General features: G+C 38.1%; 1 pseudogene; it reads left to right on the forward strand.

Annotated features, from left to right (window-relative positions):
* The first annotated feature begins 539 nt into the window (after positions 1-539).
* LOC139064311 (importin-4 pseudogene) lies at positions 540-4,173 on the forward strand (annotated as a pseudogene).
* Positions 4,174-8,806: the final 4,633 nt, after the last annotated feature.

Below are 8,806 nucleotides of genomic sequence, written 5' to 3' on the forward strand. Positions count from 1 at the left end.
GTGTCCTGAAAATGTATTAAAAAACATACTGTAGTATGTGTCCTGAAAAAGTATAAAACAACATACTTTAGTATGTGTCCTGAAAATGTGTAAAAAACATACTTTAGTATGTGTCCTGAAAATGTATTGAAAAACATACTGTAGTATGTGTCCTGAAAAAGTATAAAAAACAACATACTGTAGTGTGTGTCCTGAAAAAGTATAAAAAACAACATACTATAGTATGTGTCATGAAAATGTATAAAAAGCCAAGCTATAGTATGTTTCCTGAAAATGTATTAAAAAACGTATGTATCTTGAAAATGTAGAGAAAAAACATACTTTAGTATTTGCCCTGAAAAAGTGTAAAACACAACATACTTTAGTATGTGTCCTGAAACAGTATAAAAACTAAATACTTTAGTATGTGTCCTGAAAATGTATAAAAATACTATAGTATGTGTCCAGAAAAAGTATAAAAATAAACATACTATAGTATGTGTCTTGAAAATGTATTATGGGCAGACTGGACCAGTCCGAGCCAGAGAGACTGAAGTCTGTCACACCCAAACCCACCGGATAACTACTTCTAACTCCTTTTGCTGCCTCCGTTTCTTCCCTGGTGTCCTGAAGACAAGGGATTAGTTTACATGTTTGACAGTCCTGTGATCCTCATCGTGGCGGGACAGCTCACTCATCATCGTTAGGTGTTTTTATCAGACGTTAACGCTCCGTTGAGGTTAGCTTAAACCAAGCTTAAGTTGATCGTGTCCCATCAGGATGACAGCGGAACTTGAGCAGCTTCTGTCACAGCTGACACAGCCCGACAATGCTGTCATTCAGCAGGCCACAGCGCAGCTGAAACAGGCTTTCAAAGATCCAGCCATCATACCAGCCCTGTGTGCTGTCATGAGTGGCTCTCAAAACCCTCAGATCCGACAGTCTGCTGCAGTGATGCTGAGGTTGAGGGTGAAGAAACACTGGAAGAAGATAAGTCCTGATGACAGAGAGAGCTTAAAGGCAGTGGTGCTGCAGGCCTTCATGCAGGAGACTGAACACACCGTGCAGCACTCCCTCTCCCAGCTGTGTGCAGTCATGGTTAAACATGAAACGCCGGACCGCTGGCCCGCCCTGCTGCAACTGCTCAATCAGTCCACCAAGAGCACAAACCCTCATGACAGACAGGTGGGCCTCCTGCTGCTCAATAAGGTCATAGAATCCAACCCTGAACCGTTCAAGCCTCACTACTGCCAGCTGCTGCAGCTGTTCAGCTCTGTTCTGCAGGACCACAACAACCCAGCAGCCCTGTACTACTGCATTCTCACTCTCACGGCTATAACTGCTTACACCGGCACAGATGAGATGAAGCAGATGCAAAACGTCACCCCGAGTCTGATCGTTGCTCTAAAACACCTGATCAAGGCAGACCAGGTCCAAGCCTGTGAAGCCATGGAGGTTTTCATTGAGCTGATGGAGATCGAGGTGTCCATTATAGTTCCGCATGTCTCTGACATCGTTTGCTTCTGCCAGGAGGTGAGCAGTGACAAAACTCTGAGCGAGTCCCTGAGAGTGAAAGCCCTCTCCTGCATCACTTTCCTCATTAAGCTGAAGAGTAAGACGGTGGTCAAGCTGAAGCTGCTGAACCCCATCCTGCAAGCGGTGTTCCCCATTCTGACTGCAGCGCCCCCACCTGGTGAACAGGACCCAGACGATGAAGACGAGGAGGACAGCTCAGACAGCGATAATCCGAAACACTGTGCTGCTCAGCTGATCGACACCATGGCTCTCCACATGCCACCAGAGAAGCTGTTTCATCATCTGATCCCTCTGACCCAGGCCTGCCTGACCAGTGAAAACACATATGAGAAGAAAGGAGGTCTCCTGTGTCTGGCTGTGCTGGCTGAAGGATGCGCCAACCACATCCGCACCAAGATGCTGTCATCTGTGCTGCAGACGGTTTGCCAGAGTCTCTCAGACAGTAACCAGGTGGTGCGCGGCGCGGCTCTTTTTGCTCTTGGACAGTTCTCTGAACACTTGCAGCCTGAAATAAGCAAGTACTGCTCAGAGCTGATGCCCCTGCTGCTGGGATACATCTCTTCCCTGAACGAGGCCAAAGTCGGCCACGTCACTAAAGCGTTCTACGCTCTGGAGAACTTCATGGAGAACCTGGGAGCTGATATTGAGCCCTACTTGCCCACCTTGATGGAGACCATGCTGTCTGCTCTGAACAGCACAGAAAACCTGAAGATCAAAGAGCTGGTGGTGTCTGCCATAGGTGCCATAGCCAACGCTGCCAAGGAGTTGCTGGTTCCATTCTTCCCCCCAGTTATTGAGAGCCTGAAAGGTTTCCTGACTGCCACCACGGAGGAGATGAGGCCTCTTCAGACTCAGTCTCTGGACACTCTGTCCGTCCTGGCTCGTACGATTGGCAAAGACGTCTTCAGTCCTCTGGCTGCGGAGTGCATCCGTCTGGGCCTCAACCTGACCGACGCCATCGATGACCCTGACTTGAGGCGCTGCACGTACAGCCTGTACTCGGCAGTTTCCACAGTCTGCCCTGAAACTCTGACCCCCCACCTTCCTGCCATAACAACCGTGATGCTGCTCGCCTTGAAGACCAACGAAGGCATCATGGCACACCTGGAAGAGGACAAGACGTTCGTCTTCCTTGACGACGACGATGATGATGAAGAAGAAGAAGAGGGAAAAGACAGTGAAGACTTTTTGGAGAATGAGTCAGAGACGGATGTCCCTGATGCTGCGGGGTTCAGCGTGGAAAACGCCTTCATCGATGAGAAGGAGGATGCTTGTGACGCTCTGGGAGAGATCGCCTTCAGCACAGGCGTTGCCTTCCAGCCCTTCCTGGAGTCCAGCTTCCAGCAGGTCTTTGAGTTAAAAGATTTCCCCCATGAGGACGTCCGCAGGGCAGCTCTGGAGGCCATGGGCCAGTTTTGTCGAGCTCAGCACAAAGTGTGGACTGAAAATCCCTCTGAAGTCAACCAGCAGGCCCTGCAGAAGTTACTGGACATTGTCGTTCCTTGTTTGGTGGAGACGGTGAGGACGGAGCGAGAGCGACAGGTGGTGATGGGCGTCCTGGAGACCATGAACAATGTGATCAAGTCCTGTAAGGAGGAAACCTTCAGAAACCCTTCGTTCCTCAAGGAGATCAGCGACGTCATCCGTGACGTGCTCAAGAAGAAGACGGCATGTCAGGACGGTGGCATCGATGATGATGATGAAGACCAACAGGCGGAGTATGACGCCATGCTGCAGGAGTTTGCAGGAGAGGGATTTCCTCTCCTGGTTTCCAGTGTTCCTGCAGACAAGTTCACACCTTTCCTCAATGATCTCCTGCCTTTCATCATCAACAAAGCCAAATCCTCGTGCACGGTGGCAGAGCGGTCCTTTTCCATGGGAGCGATCGCAGAAATCCTCCAAGCTCTCGTCAGCGTGCAGGGCGGTCGGGGAGCTGCAGGACGACTGTCCAACCGTTTGCTTCCTGTCCTGGTGGCTGGAGTGAGGGACAGTGATTCAGAGGTTCGCAACAACGCTGTGTTTGGGTTAGGATGCCTGGCTCAGGCAGCTGGACCCATCATCATATCAGACTACCCCATGATGCTCTCTGTCTTCTCCAACCTGCTGACCAAGGAGTCCGACCCCAAAGTGCTGGACAACCTGTGTGCTGCCCTCTGCAGGATGATCATGGGCAACGTGGACGCTGTGCCCCTGGAGCAGGTCGTCCCTGCTCTGGTGAAACATCTCCCTCTGAAAGAGGACCAGGAGGAGAACAAGACGGTGTTCACCTGCCTGGCTCTGCTCCACAGACACAGTCCTGCTCTGCTTCTGAAGCTGATGAAGCCCATCGTCGCTGCAGCAGGTCACGCCGCTGGCCACAAGGAGGTCGATGAAGAAACCAGGAGCACTTTGGGCGCTCTAATGAGAGAATTGGCCCAGAAGCACGCTGCAGACTTCCAAGCAGCTGTAAGCTGCCTTCCTGCAGAGCAGCAAGCCAAGCTCCTCAGCTCCTCGTAACCCAAACGACCCCCCCAGTGAGACGATGAACTTTTATAGTCGGTGGGAAAAGGGGCATCTGTGTTGCTCATAAACACACAAGTTCAGCCACTCTGCTGGGTTTATGACACTCGGCTGTTCTGGTGTCATGAATTACTTTTTCTGGTTCTGCTCCTGTTTTGGTTTTCTGGTCTTCCTGTTGGCTGATGTCCTCATAACTCCCATCTTCTTTTTGAAGTGAGGCTTTTGTATTCCAGCATTATTACCCCGTTCAGTTATCTCGTCTCTATAGACGGTTCTACCTTATTTAGAGCTCTCACCTGTGTTGTGTTTGGACGTTTGACTCCAGCAGCAAAGTAAAAATACAAATTACACTAAAAAAAAAAAAAAAAAAAGAAAATGTATTATGTAACATACTCTAGTATGTGTCCTGATAAAGTATAAAAAAACAAAATACTATAGTATGTGTCATGAAAATGTATAAAAAGCCAAGCTATAATATGTTTCCTGAAAATGTGTAAAAAAAAACAACATACTATAGTATGTATCTTGAAAATTAGAGAAAAAACATTCTATAGTATTTGCCCTGAAAAAGTATAAAAAACAACATACTTTAGTATGTATCTTGAAAATGTAGAGAAAAAACATACTGTAGTATTTGCCCTGAAAAAGTATAAAAAACAACATACTTTAGTATGTGTCCTGAAAATGTGTAAAAAAACATACTTTAGTATGTGTCCTGAAAATGTATTAAAAAACATACTGTAGTATGTGTCCTGAAAAAGTATAAAAATAAACATACTATAGTATGTGTCTTGAAAATGTATTAAGTAACATACTGTGGTATGTGTCCTGAAAAAGTATAAAAAAACAACATACTATAGTATGTGTCATGAAAATGTATAAAAAGCCAAGCTACGGTATGTTTCCTGAAAATGTATAAAAAAAACAACATACTATAGTATGTATCTTGAAAATGTAGAGAAAAACATACTGTAGTATTTGCTCTGAAAAAGTATAAAAAACAACATACTTTAGTATGTGTCCTGAAAAAGGGGAAAAACACACTTTGGTGTGTGTTCTGAAAATGTATAAAAATTCTATAGTTTGTGTCCTGAAAATGTATAAAAAAACAACATACTATAGTATGTGTCCTGAAAATTTGTATAAAACAACAACAACATACTACTGCAAGTGTCCTGTTTATGTATAAAAATAAACATACTGTAGTATGTGTCCTGAAAAAGTATAAAAAACAATATACTATAGTATGTGTCATGAAAATGTATAAAAAGCCAAGCTATATTATGTTTCCTGAAAATGTATAAAAAAACAACATACTATAGTATGTATCTTGAAAATGTAGAGAAAAAACATACTGTAGTATTTGCCCTGAAAAAGTATAAAAAACAACATACTTTAGTATGTGTCATGAAAATGTGTAAAAAAACATACTTTAGTATGTGTCCTGAAAATGTATTAAAAACATACTGTAGAATGTGTCCTGAAAAAGTATAAAAAAACAACATACTGTAGTATGTGTCCTGAAAAAGTATAAAAAACAACATACTATAGTATGTGTCATGAAAATGTATAAAAAGCCAAGCTATAGTATGTTTCCTGAAAATGTATTAAAAAACCAACATACTATAGTATGTATCTTGAAAATGTAGAGTAAAAACATACTTTAGTATTTGCCCTGAAAAAGTGTAAAACACAACATACTTTAGTATGTGTCCTGAAACAGTATAAAAACTAAATACTTTAGTATGTGTCCTGAAAATGTATAAAAATACTATAGTATGTGTCCAGAAAAAGTATAAAAATAAACATACTATAGTATGTGTCTTGAAAATGTATTAAGTAACATACTGTAGTATGTGTCCTGAAAAAGTATAAAAAACAACATACTATAGTATGTGTCATGAAAATGTATAAAAAGCCAAGCTATAATATGTTTCCTGAAAATGTGTAAAAAAACAACATACTATAGTATGTATCTTGAAAATTAGAGAAAAAACATTCTATAGTATTTGCCCTGAAAAAGTATAAAAAAACAACATACTTTAGTCTGTATCTTGATAATGTAGAGAAAAAACATACTGTGGTATTTGCCCTGAAAAAGTATAAAAAACAACATACTTTAGTATGTGTCCTGAAAATGTGTAAAAAAACATACTTTAGTATGTGTCCTGAAAATGTATTAAAAAACATACTGTAGTATGTGTCCTGAAAAAGTATAAAAATAAACATACTATAGTATGTGTCTTGAAAATGTATTAAGTAACATACTGTGGTATGTGTCCTGAAAAAGTATAAAAAAACAACATACTATAGTATGTGTCATGAAAATGTATAAAAAGCCAAGCTACGGTATGTTTCCTGAAAATGTATAAAAAAAACAACATACTATAGTATGTATCTTGAAAATGTAGAGAAAAACATACTGTAGTATTTGCTCTGAAAAAGTATAAAAAACAACATACTTTAGTATGTGTCCTGAAAAAGGGGAAAAACACACTTTGGTGTGTGTTCTGAAAATGTATAAAAATTCTATAGTTTGTGTCCTGAAAATGTATAAAAAAACAACATACTATAGTATGTGTCCTGAAAATTTGTATAAAACAACAACAACATACTACTGCAAGTGTCCTGTTTATGTATAAAAATAAACATACTGTAGTATGTGTCCTGAAAAAGTATAAAAAACAATATACTATAGTATGTGTCATGAAAATGTATAAAAAGCCAAGCTATATTATGTTTCCTGAAAATGTATAAAAAAACAACATACTATAGTATGTATCTTGAAAATGTAGAGAAAAAACATACTGTAGTATTTGCCCTGAAAAAGTATAAAAAACAACATACTTTAGTATGTGTCATGAAAATGTGTAAAAAAACATACTTTAGTATGTGTCCTGAAAATGTATTAAAAACATACTGTAGAATGTGTCCTGAAAAAGTATAAAAAAACAACATACTGTAGTATGTGTCCTGAAAAAGTATAAAAAACAACATACTATAGTATGTGTCATGAAAATGTATAAAAAGCCAAGCTATAGTATGTTTCCTGAAAATGTATTAAAAAACCAACATACTATAGTATGTATCTTGAAAATGTAGAGTAAAAACATACTTTAGTATTTGCCCTGAAAAAGTGTAAAACACAACATACTTTAGTATGTGTCCTGAAACAGTATAAAAACTAAATACTTTAGTATGTGTCCTGAAAATGTATAAAAATACTATAGTATGTGTCCAGAAAAAGTATAAAAATAAACATACTATAGTATGTGTCTTGAAAATGTATTAAGTAACATACTGTAGTATGTGTCCTGAAAAAGTATAAAAAACAACATACTATAGTATGTGTCATGAAAATGTATAAAAAGCCAAGCTATAATATGTTTCCTGAAAATGTGTAAAAAAACAACATACTATAGTATGTATCTTGAAAATTAGAGAAAAAACATTCTATAGTATTTGCCCTGAAAAAGTATAAAAAAACAACATACTTTAGTCTGTATCTTGATAATGTAGAGAAAAAACATACTGTGGTATTTGCCCTGAAAAAGTATAAAAAACAACATACTTTAGTATGTGTCCTGAAAATGTGTAAAAAAACATACTTTAGTATGTGTCCTGAAAATGTATAAAAATACTATAGTATGTGTCCTGAAAAAGTATAAAAATAAACATACTATAGTATGTGTCTTGAAAATGTATTAAGTAACATACTGTGGTATGTGTCCTGAAAAAGTATTAAAAAAACAACATACTATGGTATGTGTCATGAAAATGTATATAAAGCCAAGCTATAATATGTTTCCTGAAAATGTGTAAAAAAAACAACATACTATAGTATGTATCTTGAAAATTAGAGAAAAAACATTCTATAGTATTTGCCCTGAAAAAGTATAAAAAACAACATACTTTAGTATGTGTCATGAAAATGAATAAAAAGCCAAGCTATAGTATGTTTCCTGAAAATGTATAAAAAACAACATACTATAGTATGTATCTTGAAAATGTGGAGAAAAAACATACTGTAGTATTTGCCCTGAAAAAGTATAAAAAACAACATACTTTAGTATGTGTCCTGAAAATGTGTAAAAAAAACATACTGTAGTATGTGTCCTGAAAAAGTATAAAAAACAACATACTATAGTATGTGTCCTGAAAATGTGTAAAAAAACATACTTTAGTATGTGTCCTGAAAATGTATTAAAAAACATACTGTAGTATTTGCCCTGAAAAGGTATAAAAACATACTTTAGTATATGTCCTGAAAATGTGTAAAAAAACATACTTTAGTATGTGTCCTGAAAATGTATTAAAAAACATACTGTAGTATGTGTCCTGAAAAAGTATAAAAAACAACATACTTTAGTATGTGTCCTGAAAATGTGTAAAAAAACATACTTTAGTATGTGTCCTGAAAATGTATTAAAAACATACTGTAGTATGTGTCCTGAAAAAGTATAAAAAACAACATACTGTTGTATGTGTCCTGAAAAAGTATAAAAAACAACATACTATAGTATGTGTCATGAAAATGTATAAAAAGCCAAGCTATAGTATGTTTCCTGAAAATGTATAAAAAACCAACATACTATAGTATGTATCTTGAAAATGTAGAGAAAAAACATACTGTTGTATTTGCCCTGAAAAAGTATAAAAAACAACATACTTTAGTATGTGTCCTGAAAATGTGTAAAAAAACATACTTTAGTATGTGTACTGAAAATGTATTAAAAAACATACTGTAGTATGTGTCCTGAAAAAGTATAAAAAACAACATACTTTAGTATGT

The sequence above is a fragment of the Nothobranchius furzeri genome, chromosome 19, assembly GCF_043380555.1.
Source record: "Nothobranchius furzeri strain GRZ-AD chromosome 19, NfurGRZ-RIMD1, whole genome shotgun sequence".
Classification (NCBI taxonomy): Eukaryota; Metazoa; Chordata; class Actinopteri; order Cyprinodontiformes; family Nothobranchiidae; genus Nothobranchius; species Nothobranchius furzeri.